The sequence below is a fragment of the Anthonomus grandis genome, chromosome 12 (assembly GCF_022605725.1).
Source record: "Anthonomus grandis grandis chromosome 12, icAntGran1.3, whole genome shotgun sequence".
NCBI lineage: Eukaryota > Metazoa > Arthropoda > Insecta > Coleoptera > Curculionidae > Anthonomus > Anthonomus grandis.
The window spans coordinates 14,093,055-14,111,400 of record NC_065557.1 but is presented as its reverse complement, the minus strand read 5'-3'; the positions used below and the strand labels follow the sequence as shown (position 1 = coordinate 14,111,400).

Sequence of the window (18,346 nt, the reverse complement as noted above, 5' to 3'; positions counted from 1 at the left end):
TTAAAATGTCAGGTCTTAACTCCGGTTCAAATACTTTTTTATGGCAATGTCTAAAATCATTAATAATCGACCAACATTCTCTTTGCCTATTTGATGACATATTTAAGCGATACCTATAATAATTAGATTTTGCTGCTTTAATTGTCTTTCTGTACAGACTACGGTAATTCTGATGATATACAAGGATATTTTCATTTGTAGTATATTTGCACAATTTAGTCAAAAAACTGAGATTTTTAGATGAAATTCTAAGGCCTCTTGTAACCCATGGTTTTCGTTTCTTAGTTTTAAGCCTCATTTTAGGAAAGAACTGATTGATCTTATCGCACAGAACTTGAAATAATAAAGTAAGTGGGTCAGAAGCCGTTTTAAGTGCATTCCAATTTACCGAAGCTGTAGCAGCAGAAAAAGCATTGAAATTTCTCCTGCTGAAAATTCTTCCCATATAATGAGATGAAGATAATACAGTATTATATGGCATTTTAGCAAGAATAGCTTCATGGTCGGAAATACCAGATGAGAGTACTGTGCATAAAACGTCATCAAAATTTGTACAGAAATAGTCAATTGTAGTTGCAGATGAAGAAGTTATTCGTGTGGGAGAAAGAACGTGCATTTTCAAGTCGTATGAATTTAAAATACTTAAAAGAGAAGTACGTGGCAAGGTTTCATCAGTGTAGTTGATATTAAAGTCACCAGCCAATATAACCTTAGAGTGTAGGGACAACTGGGATAAAAGAGAATCAAGTTTGTCCAGAAACATAGCAATATCTCCTGTAGGTGGTCTATAAACACAAAGAATATATAAATTAAAACGCTTACAAAAAGAAAGAGAGAATTCAAAAACATTATTTATCAATATTACAAAAAATCGTTTTAATTGTTTGCCTAGCCAAGATCATGGTTCCTCCATGTATAGATTGTTGACGACAAAAATTTGATATAGGAACATAATCAGATATTAAAAAACATTCACTAGGCCTCAACCAGTGCTTAGTCAGAAGTACAATATCAGAAAAATTACATGTGTCCAGCAAAAAATGAAGCTCATCCATATTGCTTCTTAGGGATTGTATATTAAAATAAAGATACTTAAGCTTTTCGAAGAGCTAATTTCAATCTTACTAGTAGAATATTAAAATGAATGAGATTCATCCTTCGTGGAAATGTCTATAAAAAAGAAGAATTCAATTCACGATCAGTAATCAGTTCAGACTCATTAATTTGTTGATTCAAAGACAATTTATTCGATGAAATATTAATTTTAAAATATTTGAATATGTGCATGTAATAATGATGCCAAGTCTGAAACAAAGTTACTGGCGTGATTAGACTCTAAAATCCCATACAGATTAATATTATTTGCATGAAAAGTACGATAAAGGGCCTTATTGCTATTATAGATAACATTATGGTTTAAATAAGTATAAGGGCTTGTCATCACTAAAGTGTTTGTATCAACATGATTTTGAATTAAATTTTTTAAAACATCAGATGAACAACAAATTCCATTTAACATTACTATTAAAAAATCTTATTTCGTAAAGTCCTTAACTAAATTTGATGCTGTCCTAAACACTTCACTGCTTGAACTGCCCGGCTTCAGGAAACACTGGACCTTGTAGTAAGCTTTAAACTTTAAACGTAAATGTTTTAGGAACACTCTGCTACAAATTCTACCAACAAAGAGGAGCCGAGGTCGACTATCGTCAGGTGTATTTGGCCTACTTGGTAGCTGTGTTGGAGAATTAATAACAACATATTTAGATATCTGTAACTGTTCCTTCAATGCACAAATGTCGGAATAACAGGTATCTTTTTCAACTTCCAACACCTTTACGGAGTCTAACATCTTTAATCTAAGACTCATTTTCTAATGTTTTTATCGTTACAATTAAATTTTTATTTAGGATATTTCGCTCGCTAATTTCTGAATTGAACTTAAGACTTGCCCTTTCACTCACTTCCAGTAATGCCATCAACTCACCTTCTTTAATTTTTAGGTTTTCCAATTTAACTTTAAGTTTTTCATTCCGTTTATGCAGATTTTCCAGGGATGAGGAAAACTTCTTTTCGGCCTCCGACACTTCATCTTCAAAAACCATGCTGTTTCTTCTCATTCTCTCTATATGTCTATCCTTCTCTTTCAATTCTGTCAACAAATCATAAATCTTTTGCTCATTAATTTTTCCTTCCTGATCTCTTTCATTAAAATAATCTTGACATCTTTGTGAGCATAAAATCCTGTAGCCTCCCAGTTTTATGGCATCAGAATTTCTTTCCAAACAACTTGGGTGGAACATTGAAATACAAAAGATGCAGCAATAATTTGAAAAATCCTTTTTTTGACAACATTTGAAACTGCGGTTCATTTTAGATTATAAGGAAATATTATTAAATTGAAATAAATATTAATGGTAAAAACAGGAACTGCAAGTAAACAGTAACTTGAAGTTAAACCCAACGCAGGAAACAAACGTACAACAAAACACACAATTGCACGTCCTACGGTAAATGTTCAATTATTTCAAGTTAAGGTTAATGGTAGCCAAATAATTTTAAATTTAGTCAAAACAGAAACTGTTGATAAAACAAAAACATTTACTGATGCAGAAACTTGATTAGTTTTTTAGGAAACACTTGTATCGCGAAAATATAGCACGTTAATGTAAATACGCAACACTAGATCAAAACAATTTAAATTAAATCAAAACGAATCAAAACAAAACAAAACTGAGAACCGGCGCCTCCTACGAGTATGGACCTCTACTCTGTACGACTGCTAAACCGAGACCTGTTATTTTTTGAAATTTTTATAGTATATGTTATTGGTACTAACTGATTTTATAACATTTTGTGATAAAATGTATAAAGGGTCGTTTAAAATTAGTGGTCAGCAAAGATAAAAATGTCGTTTTATCTGTGTGACGTTTTGATTGGCATTTAAAAAAAATAGGTCTTTGTGTAATTTCTCTCGAAATACATTTTCTATTTTACGCGCGAGTACTCGCGCAATAAGGCGTGATTATGTCTCCAACAAAATGACAACCAATTCGAACATTTGTTATAATATGTTTTCTTTTGTTTGTTTGTTTTGTTTACTATTTTCGTTTTTTTTTCTTAGCTAATAAGTTAATTGTTTGAATTTTTATTAAATATTTACACATTATTTACAATTTTGAAATAAAATTTTAAATAATGAAAACAGTTTTTGATCTTAAAATGAAATATTGATGAGATGATTTGTAACAGACCTTTTAATTTTATTAAACGTAAGCAAAAGTAATTTATGGGTATAGGTTGCAAAACATTTATTTTTGATTATTTCAAAAACGGGCGCTCCTATCTAAATAAGATAAGAGCACCTTTTTTAACTAAAAATATTTGTTCTTTTCGATTTTATTACTAAAAGTATTAGAAAGTTGCTACAAATGTTACAAAATCAGTAAGTAGCAATAATAGTAGCATCCGATAAAAAATTCGGAAAATAATGACCAGGCGTTTCGAAAATATTAACAAAAAACCATCTTAAATAGGAATTATAAACCACCCTGTAACATGAAAACGATTCACTTTTCAAGATTCCTGTATGTGAAGTTTTTGTCTTATTTTTAGACAAAGATGCAGCTAGTAAAATATTACGATGTAATTTCGGGACACCCTGTATATTCAATTAACGTTCATCAAAAAATACAGTCGCCAAAATAGTCATGGTCATCAATAATTTAAGTACATTGAACCGATAAGACGTAATGCATACACGTATAGATCTACTTATTTCCTAATATGTTATTATTGCAATTTTGGAGTATTATAATTTTGTATGGCTTGAAGGTGTTAATGGCCTCTTATATTATAACAATGAATTTGTCGCAATTGCTTAGCTTAATTATTAAACATAAGTGTCCATTACATGATGGTAGATTGACAATTCTACATATATTTAACTTGCATATAATGGTTGCTAATATAATTAATATCAATTTTATATGACTGGAATATTATAATTTATGCATCACTAATAGAAGACGTATGTTTTTTAGAAACCTCAGGAAGGTTAAGATTCCCGGCCTGTGAACGCCAATCAACTTTTTCTTTATTTAATTTTTATGAACTTTATCTCTTTAATATAAAAAATTATTAACGATTTTTGTTAAGATGTAAATAGCTTAATGAAAATACAATTCTACCCCTTCAAGTCATGGATTTTACTCTTTTGCAAGCTTATGGTATAGTTGCCATGACGTAGACTTATAAGGTTCTTAGTGAAAGTTCTTGATATTTCGTTATACTAACCTATTAAAAATAAAAAGTGTAGCGCTAACAATTATGGTCGTCTCATTTACCAGTAAATAGTGAGATCATCACTACAGAAAATAATGTGTATTATTATTATTTTGTAAACTGGTGTTATTAACATACCATAGAATAGTCGTGTATCAAGCCTTTATTAAATTAAATAAAATTATATTAATAATTTATGTCTAAATAGAATACATTTTTATATTTTCTACTTTAAAACACATTTTTTTTTATGGAAAAAAACAACAATTCAAATTGAACGCCATATAGTCCTAAATGACAAACAACACTTGCGGTATATAGTTGCCAGTGGCAGTAGTTTACCAATAGTATAGACTCGCCAGCATGCATCTGACAGCATTAGGTTTCAATTAAAATAGAAGCAAATTTCAATTTTGCATAAAAATGATTTTTTTTCGAGTTTAATCCTAGCAGAAAGTCAGTATCAGTTTTTTATAGATGCCTAAAACCGATGGCAATCAAAACAGGCGAGATGAGAAAACATCATTTATTACTTTATATTTGCACATGATGGATTTAAAGTGACCTTTTGTGTTTTTTACAAAGGTAATAAAATATTGCAATTTTTTATTTTATTTTTAGTACAGGGAATCAACGGTATATATAAATGTTTCTTTTGGAAAAAGTTACGTTTAATGGAACTGCTGTAATCTTTAGGCCAAAAAAGACCTTTTGGGGAGATATAATACAAAATATCTTGGTATTTTAATTAATGAACACCTTTGAAGAAAATTTCAATCCTGATTCACAAGTCTCATGCACTAGAAGATGATCGTAAATTTTAAACTACAATGGTATTACTCAAAAAATATTTTATAAAAAGAATGCTGAACCAAAAAATATTTATTGAAATATTTCAAATTTCCAGTTCCCTAAAGAAACACAAATTAAAAAGAATATTACCATAATATCGTTGATAAGATTTTTACTTTATTATGATTATTATAATCATGATTTAAGCGTAAGGGTTGTCCATAAAAATGTTTTCTTTATGCGATAACCATGCATCTAGTGACGAAAAGCTCTAAGATCTTATATTGTTTAAAAGGAATAAAGCATTTAAGTTCTTTTTTATTTATTTTCAAAAATGGGTGGCATACTCTTTTGTTTTTCCAAATTATTCAAATCGAAGCCCACATAAGAATTAACGGCGAATATAAAAATATAGAATATGTATTGGATAATGGCCCTTGATGCAAAGAAACTGCGTATTGGTTGCTAGAAATTAATGCTAGAAATTATTTTTATTTCCAAAAAATTATCCAATTGATTTCAAGTCCAAAATTTGATCACTGCACACACGTAATTTAAAAGTCAATAGTTTTTAATTACGTGTTAATTAACCTTTTCTTAACATAATTAAAAACTCTTAAATATTTTGCAATCATTTGGGTTAAGATTCGTTGGCGAAACACCGACCTAATATATAGGGAAAATAGTGAAGCAAGTGTAATTGCTTAAATGGCTATAACTTTTAAAAGACTTTTTCGATTTTGATCAATTTGTGATTGTTTAGAAGTGAAATAAAAGTACTTTTATAATGTATTTAGTAAGATGCGAAAGTTTTTAGTAAAATTGGTAGGAGGCGTCATTAGCATTTAGAACTGTTACTTTGATTTTTCTCGCAAAAATTTAAATGGCACGGTATAATTTTAATAGCAGAAACGAAAAGTAGATTAAATTTACTAGGAATAATTATATATCAGAAAAATTCCAACGGTTTTGTCTTAGTTTCGTCGTTCTGAATCCAACGAGACCATCCGCAAGATCGTAGTTTTTTCGATAGCCGAGATATGGCATTTTTGATGCCCATTTTTGACTTAAAAACGAGGTCGAAAAGTGAAAATTTCCGAATTTTCAAAGGGCTCTCATTTTCTTAGTTCTGCTCGGATTCCCTTATAACCCGGTATTTTCGTGATCTACTTAATAAGAACAATCTGCTGGTAGAGTTGGTTCGAATTCGACAAAAAAAAAATTTCTAAAAAAAAACCAAACGGGGGGTATAACCGAAAAATGAAAAAACCCAAACTTTGGAGGTCCGGTAAATAGCTCGGCTTCTATAGGCCCTATCGGAAAAATTACAACGGCTTTCACTTAGTCTCGTCCTCTTGAATCCAACGAGACCATCTGCAAGGTCGTAGCTCCTATATTAGCTGAGATCTCGCATTTTTGTGGCCCATTTTTGGGCTCAAAAACGGGGTCGAAAATTGACTTTTTTACGAATTTTCAAAGAGCCATAATTCCACTTGTTCTGGTCGAATTCCGTTATAACCCGGTGTTTTCGTAATGTAGGTGATGAGAATAAGCCGCCGATAGGGGTTTTTATAGCTATTTTTGGATTTAAAGAAAATCGATTTTTCGCATTTTCAAAGTGCTATAATTCCCTTAGTTTTTAACGAAATTCATTATAACCCAGTTTTTCGTGTTATAGGTGATGGGAACAAGCCGCTGGTATTGTTAATTCAAATTCGAAAAAAATCAATGTTTGGTGAAAAATTCGATACGGGGGGGTATACCCGAAAAATGAAAAAACCCAAACTATAAAGGCCTATATCTCGGCTTCTATGGGAGCTATCGGGAAAATTCCAACGGCTTTGTCTTAGTTTCGTCCTTCTGAATCCAACGAGGACCTCCGCAAGGTCGTAGCTCCCATATTAGCTGAGATCTCGCATTTTTGTGGCCCATTTGGGCTCAAAAACGGGGTCGAAAATTGACTTTTTTCCGAATTTTCAAAGAGCTATAATTCCACTTGTTCTGGTCGAATTCCGTTATAACCCGGTGTTTTCGTAATGTAGGTGATGGGAATAAGCCGCTGATAGGGGTTTCTATAGCTACTTTTGGGTTTAAAGAAAATCGATTTTTCGCATTTTCAAAGTGCTATAATTCCCTTAGTTTTTATCGAAATTCATTATTACCCAGTGTTTTCGTGTTGTAGGTGATGGGAACAAGCCGCTGGTATAGTCAATTTAAATTCGAAAAAAATCAATTTTCGGTGAAAAATTCGATACGGGGGGGTATACCCGAAAAATGAAAAAACCCAAACTTTGAAGGCCAATATCTCGGCTTCTATGGGAGCTATCGGGAAAATTCCAACGGTTTTGTCTTAGTTTCGTCCCTCTGAATCCAACGAGGTCATCCGCAAGGTCGTAGCTCTTATATTAGCTGAGATCTCGCATGTTTGTGGCCTATTTTTGGGCTCAAGAACGGGGTAAAAAATTGACTTTTTTACGAATTTTCAAAGAGCCATAATTCCACTTGTTCTGGTCGAATTTCATTATAACCCAGTGTTTTCGTGTTGTAGGTAATGGGAACAAGCCGCTGGTATAGTTATTTTAAATTCGAAAAAAATCAATTTTCGGTGAAAAATTCGATACGGGGGGGTATACCCGAAAAATAAAGAAACCCAAACTTTGAAGGCCTATATCTCGGTTTCTATGGGAGCTATCGGGAAAATTCCAACAGCTTTGTCTTAGTTTCGTCCTTCTGAATCCAACGAGGCCATCCGCAAGGTCGTAGCTCCCATATTAGCTGAGATCTCGCATTTTTGTGGCCCATTTTTGGGCTCAAGAACGGGGTAAAAAATTGACTTTTTTACGAATTTTCAAAGAGCCAAAATTCCACTTGTTCTGGTCGAATTTCGTTATAACCCGGTGTTTTCGTGTTGTAGGTGATGGGAACAAGCCGCTGGTATAGTCAATTCAAATTCGAAAAAAATCAATTTTTGGTGAAAAATTCGATACGGGGGGGTATACCCGAAAAATGAAAAAACCCAAACTTTGAAGGCCTATATCTCGGCTTCTATGGGAGCTATCGGGAAAATTCCAACGGGTTTGTCTTAGTTTCGTCCCTCTGAATCCAACGAGGCCATCCGCAAGGTCGTAGCTCTTATATTAGCTGAGATCTCGCATTTTTGTGGCCCATTTTTGGGCTCAAAAACGGGGTCGAAAATTGACTTTTTTCCGAATTTTCAAAGAGCTATAATTCCACTTGTTCTGGTCGAATTTCGTTATAACCCGGTGTTTTCGTAATGTAGGTGATGGGAATAAGCCGCTGATAGGGGTTTCTATAGCTACTTTTGGGTTTAAAGAAAATCGATTTTTCGCATTTTCAAAGTGCAATAATTCCCTTAGTTTTTATCGAAATTCATTATAATCCAGTTTTTCGTGTTATAGGTGATGGGAACAAGCCGCTGGTTTAGTTAATACAAATTCGAAAAAAATCAATTTTTGGTTAAAAATTCGATACGGGGGGGTATACTTGAAAAATGAAAAAACCCAAATTTTGAAGGCCTATATCTCGGCTTCTATGGGAGCTATCGATAAAATTCCAACGATTTTGTCTTAGTTTCGTCCTTCTGAATCCAACGAGGCCATCCGCAAGGTCGTAGCTCCCATATTAGCTGAGATCTCGCATTTTTGTGGCCCATTTTTGGGCTCAAAAATGGGGGTAAAAAATTGACTTTTTTCCGAATTTTCAAAAAGCCATAATTCCACTTGTTCTGGTCAAATTTCGTTATAACCCGGTGTTTTCGTAATGGAGGTGATAGGAATAAGCCGCTGATAGCGATTTCTATAGCTATTTTTGGGTTTAAAGAAAATCGATTTTTCGCATTTTCAAAGTGCTATAATTCCCTTAGTTTTTATCGAAATTCATTATAACCCAATGTTTTCGTGTTGTAGGTGATGGGAACAAGCCGCTGGTATAGTTAATTCAAATTTGAAAAAAATCAATTTTTGGTGAAAAATTCGATACGGGGGGGTATACCCGAAAAATGAAAAAACCCAAACTTTGAAGGCCTATATCTCGGCTTCTATGGGAGCTATCGGGAAAATTCCAACGATTTTGTCTTAGTTTCGTCCTTCTGAATCCAACGAGGCCATCCGCAAGGTCGTAGCTACCATATTAGCTGAGATCTCGCATTTTTGTGGCCCATTTTTGGGCTCAAAAACGGGGTAAAAAAATGACTTTTTTCCGAATTTTCATAAAGCCATAATTCCACTTGTTCTGGTCGAATTTCGATATAACCCGGTGTTTTCGTAATGTAGGTAATGGGAATAAGCCGCTGATAATGGTTTCTATAGCTATTTTTGGGTTTAAAGAAAATCGATTTTTCGCATTTTCAAAGTGCTATAATTCCCTTAGTTTTTATCGAAATTCATTATAACCCAGTGTTTTCGTGTTGTAGGTGATGGGAACAAGCCGCTGGTATAGTTAATTCAAATTCGAAAAAAATCAATTTTTGGTGAAAAATTCGATACGGGGGGGTATACCCGAAAAATGAAAAAACCCAAACTTTGAAGGCCTATATCTCGGCTTCTATGGGAGCTATCGGGAAAATTCCAACAGCTTTGTCTTAGTTTCGTCCTTCTGAATCCAACGAGGCCATCCGCAAGGTCGTAGCTCCCATATTAGCTGAGATCTTGCATTTTTGTGGCCCATTTTTGGGCTCAAAAACGGGGTCGAAAATTGACTTTTTTCCGAATTTTCAAAGAGCTATAATTCCACTTGTTCTGGTCGAATTCCGTTATAACCCGGTGTTTTCGTAATGTAGGTGATGGGAATAAGCCGCTGATAGGGGTTTCTATAGCTATTTTTGGGTTTAAAGAAAATCGATTTTTTGCATTTTCAAAGTGCTATAATTTTCTTAGTTTTTATCGAAATTCATTATAACCCAGTGTTTTCGTGTTGTAGGTGATGGGAACAAGCCGCTGGTATAGTCAATTCAAATTCGAAAAAAATCAATTTTTGGTGAAAAATTCGATACGGGGGGGTATACCCGAAAAATGAAAAAACCCAAACTTTGAAGGCCTATATCTCGGCTTCTATGGGAGCTATCGGGAAAATTCCAACGGCTTTGTCTTAGTTTCGTCCTTCTGAATCCAACGAGGCCATCCGCAAGGTCGTAGCTCCCATATTAGCTGAGATCTCGCATTTTTGTGGCCCATTTTTGGGCTCAAAAACGGGGTGAAAAATTGACTTTTTTACGAATTTTCAAAGAGCCATAATTCCACTTGTTCTGGTCGAATTTCGTTATAACCCGGTGTTTTCGTAATGTAGGTGATGGGAACAAGCCGCTGGTATAGTTAATTCAAATTCGAAAAAAATCAATTTTTGGTGAAAAATTCGATACGGGGGGGTATACCCGAAAAATGAAAAAACCCAAACTTTGAAGGCCTATATCTCGGCTTCTATGGGAGCTATCGGGAAAATTCCAACAGCTTTGTCTTAGTTTCGTCCTTCTGAATCCAACGAGGCCATCCGCAAGGTCGTAGCTCCCATATTAGCTGAAATCTTGCATTTTTGTGGCCCATTTTTGGGCTCAAAAACGGGGTCGAAAATTGACTTTTTTCCGAATTTTCAAAGAGCTATAATTCCACTTGTTCTGGTCGAATTCCGTTATAACCCGGTGTTTTCGTAATGTAGGTGATGGGAATAAGCCGCTGATAGGGGTTTCTATAGCTATTTTTGGGTTTAAAGAAAATCGATTTTTTGCATTTTCAAAGTGCTATAATTCCCTTAGTTTTTATCGAAATTCATTATAACCAGGTGTTTTCGTGTTGTAGGTGATGGGAACAAGCCGCTGGTATAGTTAATTCAAATTCGAAAAAAAATCAATTTTTGGTGAAAAATTCGATACGGGGGGGTATACCCGAAAAATGAAAAAACCCGAACTTTGAAGGCCTAGATCTCGGCTTCTATGGGAGCTATCGGGAAAATTCCAACGATTTTGTCTTAGTTTCGTCCTTCTGAATCCAACGAGGCCATCCGCAAGGTCGTAGCTCCCATATTAGCTGAGATCTCGCATTTTTGTGGCCCATTTTTGGGCTCAAAAACGGGGTAAAAAAATGACTTTTTTCCGAATTTTCATAAAGCCATAATTCCACTTGTTCTGGTCGAATTTCGATATAACCCGGTGTTTTCGTAATGTAGGTGATGGGAATAAGCCGCTGATAATGGTTTCAATAGCTATTTTTGGGTTTAAAGAAAATCGATTTTTCGCATTTTCAAAGTGCTATAATTCCCTTAGTTTTTATCGAAATTCATTATAACCCAGTGTTTTCGTGTTGTAGGTGATGGGAACAAGCCGCTGGTATAGTTAATTCAAATTCGAAAAAAATCAATTTTTGGTGAAAAATTCGATACGGGGGGGTATACCCGAAAAATGAAAAAACCCGAACTTTGAAGGCCTATATCTCGGCTTCTATGGGAGCTATCGGGAAAATTCCAACAGCTTTGTCTTAGTTTCGTCCTTCTGAATCCAACGAGGCCATCCGCAAGGTCGTAGCTCCCATATTAGCTGAGATCTCGCATTTTTGTGGCCCATTTTTGGGCTCAAAAACGGGGTAAAAAATTGACTTTTTTCCGAATTTTCAAAAAGCCATAATTCCACTTGTTCTGGTCAAATTTCGTTATAACCCGGTGTTTTCGTAATGGAGGTGATAGGAATAAGCCGCTGATAGCGGTTTCTATAGCTATTTTTGGGTTTAAAAAAAATCGATTTTTCGCATTTTCAAAGTGCTATAATTCCCTTAGTTTTTATCGAAATTCATTATAACCCAGTGTTTTCGTGTTGTAGGTGATGGGAACAAGCCGCTGGTATAGTTAATTCAAATTCGAAAAAAATCAATTTTTGGTGAAAAATTCGATACGGGGGGGTATACCCGAAAAATGAAAAAACCCGAACTTTGAAGGCCTATATCTCGGCTTCTATGGGAGCTATCGGGAAAATTCCAACAGCTTTGTCTTAGTTTCGTCCTTCTGAATCCAACGAGGCCATCCGCAAGGTCGTAGCTCCCATATTAGCTGAGATCTCGCATTTTTGTGGCCCATTTTTGGGCTCAAAAACGGGGGTAAAAAATTGACTTTTTTCCGAATTTTCAAAAAGCCATAATTCCACTTGTTCTGGTCAAATTTCGTTATAACCCGGTGTTTTCGTAATGGAGGTGATAGGAATAAGCCGCTGATAGCGGTTTCTATAGCTATTTTTGGGTTTAAAGAAAATCGATTTTTCGCATTTTCAAAGTGCTATAATTCCCTTAGTTTTCAAAGTGAAAATTCCAACAGCTTTGTCTTAGTTTCGTCCTTCTGAATCCAACGAGGCCATCCGCAAGGTCGTAGCTCCCATATTAGCTAAGACCTTGCATTTTTGTGGCCCATTTTTGGGCTCAAAAACGGGGTCGAAAATTGACTTTTTTCCGAATTTTCAAAGAGCAATAATTCCACTTGTTCTGGTCGAATTCCGTTATAACCCAGTGTTTTCGTAATGTAGGTGATGGGAATAAGCCGCTGATAGGGGTTTCTATAGCTATTTTTGGGTTTAAAGAAAATCGATTTTTTGCATTTTCAAAGTGCTATAATTCCCTTAGTTTTTATCGAAATTCATTATAACCCAGTGTTTTCGTATTGTAGGTGATGGGAACAAGCCGCTGGTATAGTTAATTCAAATTCGAAAAAAATCAATTTTTGGTGAAAAATTCGATACGAGGGGGTATACCCGAAAAATGAAAAAACCCGAACTTTGAAGGCCTATATCTCGGATTCTATGGGAGCTATCGGGAAAATTCCAACGATTTTGTCTTAGTTTCGTCCTTCTGAATCCAACGAGGCCATCCGCAAGGTCGTAGCTCCCATATTAGCTGAGATCTCGCATTTTTGTGGCCCATTTTTGGGCTCAAAAACGGGGTAAAAAATTGACTTTTTTCCGAATTTTCAAAAAGCCATAATTCCACTTGTTCTGGTCGAATTTCGTTATAACCCGGTGTTTTCGTAATGTAGGTGTTAGGAATAAGCCGCTGATAGCGGTTTATATAGCTATTTTTGGGTTTAAAGAAAATCGATTTTTCGCATTTTCAAAGTGCTATAATTCCCTTAGTTTTTATCGAAATTCATTATAACCCAATGTTTTCGTGTTGTAGGTGATGGGAACAAGCCGCTGGTATAGTTAATTCAAATTCGAAAAAAATCAATTTGTGGTGAAAAATTCGATACGGGGGGGTATACCCGAAAAATGAAAAAACCCGAACTTTGAAGGCCTATATCTCGGCTTCTATGGGAGCTATCGGGAAAATTCCAACGATTTTGTCTTAGTTTCGTCCTTCTGAATCCAACGAGGCCATCCGCAAGGTCGTAGCTCCCATATTAGCTAAGATCTCGCATTTTTGTGGCCCATTTTTGGGCTCAAAAACGGGGTAAAAAATTGACTTTTTTCCGAATTTTCAAAAAGCCATAATTCCACTTGTTCTGGTCGAATTTTGTTATAACCCGGTGTTTTCGTAATGTAGGTGATGGGAATAAGCCGCTGATAATGGTTTCAATAGCTATTTTTGGGTTTAAAGAAAATCGATTTTTCGCATTTTCAAAGTGCTATAATTCCCTTAGTTTTTATCGAAATTCATTATAACCCAGTGTTTTCGTGTTGTAGGTGATGGGAACAAGCCGCTGGTATAGTTAATTCAAATTCGAAAAAAATCAATTTTTGGTGAAAAATTCGATACGGGGGGGTATACCCGAAAAATGAAAAAACCCGAACTTTGAAGGCCTATATCTCGGCTTCTATGGGAGCTATCGGGAAAATTCCAACAGCTTTGTCTTAGTTTCGTCCTTCTGAATCCAACGAGGCCATCCGCAAGGTCGTAGCTCCCATATTAGCTGAGATCTCGCATTTTTGTGGCCCATTTTTGGGCTCAAAAACGGGGTAAAAAATTGACTTTTTTCCGAATTTTCAAAAAGCCATAATTCCACTTGTTCTGGTCAAATTTCGTTATAACCCGGTGTTTTCGTAATGGAGGTGATAGGAATAAGCCGCTGATAGCGGTTTCTATAGCTATTTTTGGGTTTAAAGAAAATCGATTTTTCGCATTTTCAAAGTGCTATAATTCCCTTAGTTTTCAAAGTGAAAATTCCAACAGCTTTGTCTTAGTTTCGTCCTTCTGAATCCAACGAGGCCATCCGCAAGGTCGTAGCTCCCATATTAGCTAAGATCTTGCATTTTTGTGGCCCATTTTTGGGCTCAAAAACGGGGTCGAAAATTGACTTTTTTCCGAATTTTCAAAGAGCAATAATTCCACTTGTTCTGGTCGAATTCCGTTATAACCCAGTGTTTTCGTAATGTAGGTGATGGGAATAAGCCGCTGATAGGGGTTTCTATAGCTATTTTTGGGTTTAAAGAAAATCGATTTTTTGCATTTTCAAAGTGCTATAATTCCCTTAGTTTTTATCGAAATTCATTATAACCCAGTGTTTTCGTATTGTAGGTGATGGGAACAAGCCGCTGGTATAGTTAATTCAAATTCGAAAAAAATCAATTTTTGGTGAAAAATTCGATACGAGGGGGTATACCCGAAAAATGAAAAAACCCGAACTTTGAAGGCCTATATCTCGGCTTCTATGGGAGCTATCGGGAAAATTCCAACGATTTTGTCTTAGTTTCGTCCTTCTGAATCCAACGAGGCCATCCGCAAGGTCGTAGCTCCCATATTAGCTGAGATCTCGCATTTTTGTGGCCCATTTTTGGGCTCAAAAACGGGGTAAAAAAATGACTTTTTTCCGAATTTTCATAAAGCCATAATTCCACTTGTTCTGGTCGAATTTCGATATAACCCGGTGTTTTCGTAATGTAGGTGATGGGAATAAGCCGCTGATAATGGTTTCAATAGCTATTTTTGGGTTTAAAGAAAATCGATTTTTCGCATTTTCAAAGTGCTATAATTCCCTTAGTTTTTATCGAAATTCATTATAACCCAGTGTTTTCGTGTTGTAGGTGATGGGAACAAGCCGCTGGTATAGTTAATTCAAATTCGAAAAAAATCAATTTTTGGTGAAAAATTCGATACGGGGGGGTATACCCGAAAAATGAAAAAACCCGAACTTTGAAGGCCTATATCTCGGCTTCTATGGGAGCTATCGGGAAAATTCCAACAGCTTTGTCTTAGTTTCGTCCTTCTGAATCCAACGAGGCCATCCGCAAGGTCGTAGCTCCCATATTAGCTGAGATCTCGCATTTTTGTGGCCCATTTTTGGGCTCAAAAACGGGGTAAAAAATTGACTTTTTTCCGAATTTTCAAAAAGCCATAATTCCACTTGTTCTGGTCAAATTTCGTTATAACCCGGTGTTTTCGTAATGGAGGTGATAGGAATAAGCCGCTGATAGCGGTTTCTATAGCTATTTTTGGGTTTAAAGAAAATCGATTTTTCGCATTTTCAAAGTGCTATAATTCCCTTAGTTTTTATCGAAATTCATTATAACCCAATGTTTTCGTGTTGTAGGTGATGGGAACAAGCCGCTGGTATAGTTAATTCAAATTTGAAAAAAATCAATTTTTGGTGAAAAATTCGATACGGGGGGGTATACCCGAAAAATGAAAAAACCCAAACTTTGAAGGCCTATATCTCGGCTTCTATGGGAGCTATCGGGAAAATTCCAACGATTTTGTCTTAGCTTCGTCCTTCTGAATCCAACGAGGCCATCCGCAAGGTCGTAGCTCCCATATTAGCTGAGATCTCGCATTTTTGTGGCCCATTTTTGGGCTCAAAAACGGGGGTAAAAAAATGACTTTTTTCCGAATTTTCATAAAGCCATAATTCCACTTGTTCTGGTCGAATTTCGATATAACCCGGTGCTTTCGTAATGTAGGTGATGGAAATAAGCCGCTGATAATGGTTTCTATAGCTATTTTTGGGTTTAAAGAAAATCGATTTTTCGCATTTTCAAAGTGCTATAATTCCCTTAGTTTTTATCGAAATTCATTATAACCCAGTGTTTTCGTGTTGTAGGTGATGGGAACAAGCCGCTGGTATAGTTAATTCAAATTCGAAAAAAATCAATTTTTGGTGAAAAATTCGATACGGGGGGGTATACCCGAAAAATGAAAAAACCCGAACTTTGAAGGCCTATATCTCGGCTTCTATGGGAGCTATCGGGAAAATTCCAACAGCTTTGTCTTAGTTTCGTCCTTCTGAATCCAACGAGGCCATCCGCAAGGTCGTAGCTCCCATATTAGCTGAGATCTCGCATTTTTGTGGCCCATTTTTTGGCTCAAAAACGGGGTAAAAAATTGACTTTTTTACGAATTTTCAAAGAGCCAAAATTCCACTTGTTCTGGTCGAATTTCGTTATAACCCGGTGTTTTCGTGTTGTAGGTGATGGGAACAAGCCGCTGGTATAGTCAATTCAAATTCGAAAAAAATCAATTTTTGGTGAAAAATTCGATACGGGGGGGTATACCCGAAAAATGAAAAAACCCAAACTTTGAAGGCCTATATCTCGGCTTCTATGGGAGCTATCGGGAAAATTCCAACGGTTTTGTCTTAGTTTCGTCCCTCTGAATCCAACGAGGCCATCCGCAAGGTCGTAGCTCCCATATTAGCTGAGATCTCGCATTTTTGTGGCCCATTTTTGGGCTCAAAAACGGGGTCGAAAATTGACTTTTTTCCGAATTTTCAAAGAGCTATAATTCCACTTGTTCTGGTCGAATTTCGTTATAACCCGGTGTTTTCGTAATGTAGGTGATGGGAATAAGTCGCTGATAGGGGTTTCTATACCTACTTTTGGGTTTAAAGAAAATCGATTTTTCGCATTTTCAAAGTGCAATAATTCCCTTAGTTTTTATCGAAATTCATTATAATCCAGTTTTTCGTGTTATAGGTGATGGGAACAAGCCGCTGGTTTAGTTAATACAAATTCGAAAAAAATCAATTTTTGGTGAAAAATTCGATACGGGGGGGTATACTTGAAAAATGAAAAAACCCAAATTTTGAAGGCCTATATCTCGGCTTCTATGGGAGCTATCGGGAAAATTCCAACGATTTTGTCTTAGTTTCGTCCTTCTGAATCCAACGAGGCCATCCGCAAGGTCGTAGCTCCCATATTAGCTGAGATCTTGCATTTTTGTGGCCCATTTTTGGGCTCAAAAACGGGGTCGAAAATTGACTTTTTTCCGAATTTTCAAAGAGCTATAATTCCACTTGTTCTGGTCGAATTCCGTTATAACCCGGTGTTTTCGTAATGTAGGTGATGGGAATAAGCCGCTGATAGGGGTTTCTATAGCTATTTTTGGGTTTAAAGAAAATCGATTTTTTGCATTTTCAAAGTGCTATAATTCCCTTAGTTTTTATCGAAATTCATTATAACCCAGTGTTTTCGTGTTGTAGGTGATGGGAACAAGCCGCTGGTATAGTTAATTCAAATTCGAAAAAAATCAATTTTTGGTGAAAAATTCGATACGGGGGGGTATACCCGAAAAATGAAAAAACCCAAACTTTGAAGGCCTATATCTCGGCTTCTATGGGAGCTATCGGGAAAATTCCAACAGCTTTGTCTTAGTTTCGTCCTTCTGAATCCAACGAGGCCATCCGCAAGGTCGTAGCTCCCATATTAGCTGAGATCTTGCATTTTTGTGGCCCATTTTTGGGCTCAAAAACGGGGTCGAAAATTGACTTTTTTCCGAATTTTCAAAGAGCTATAATTCCACTTGTTCTGGTCGAATTCCGTTATAACCCGGTGTTTTCGTAATGTAGGTGATGGGAATAAGCCGCTGATAGGGGTTTCTATAGCTATTTTCGGGTTTAAAGAAAATCGATTTTTTGCATTTTCAAAGTGCTATAATTCCCTTAGTTTTTATCGAAATACATTATAACCCAGTGTTTTCGTGTTGTAGGTGATGGGAACAAGCCGCTGGTATAGTTAATTCAAATTCGAAAAAAATCAATTTTTGGTGAAAAATTCGATACGGGGGGGTATACCCGAAAAATGAAAAAACCCAAACTTTGAAGGCCTATATCTCGGCTTCTATGGGAGCTATCGGGAAAATTCCAACGATTTTGTCTTAGCTTCGTCCTTCTGAATCCATCCGCAAGGTCGTAGCTCCCATATTAGCTGAGATCTCGCATTTTTGTGGCCCATTTTTGGGCTCAAAAACGGGGTAAAAAAATGACTTTTTTCCGAATTTTCATAAAGCCATAATTCCACTTGTTCTGGTCGAATTTCGATATAACCCGGTGTTTTCGTAATGTAGGTGATGGGAAT

At 35.8% G+C, this 18,346-nt stretch overlaps 1 long non-coding RNA gene across 8 annotated transcripts in view; it reads left to right on the top strand.

Moving 5' to 3' along the window:
• Nucleotides 1-9,889: 9,889 nt before the first annotated feature.
• Nucleotides 9,890-18,346, top strand: part of LOC126743211 (uncharacterized) — a 45,390-nt gene continuing 36,933 nt past the window's right edge. For 4 of the 8 annotated variants that reach the window (XR_007662811.1, XR_007662814.1, XR_007662816.1 and 1 more), the window contains exon 1: nt 9,890-10,222. This is a non-coding gene — a long non-coding RNA (uncharacterized LOC126743211). Of the gene's footprint in view, nt 10,223-17,174; nt 17,333-17,680; nt 17,839-18,346 lie in introns of all 8 variants that reach the window. The other 4 variants (XR_007662812.1, XR_007662818.1, XR_007662815.1 and 1 more) reach the window with 2 other exon arrangements.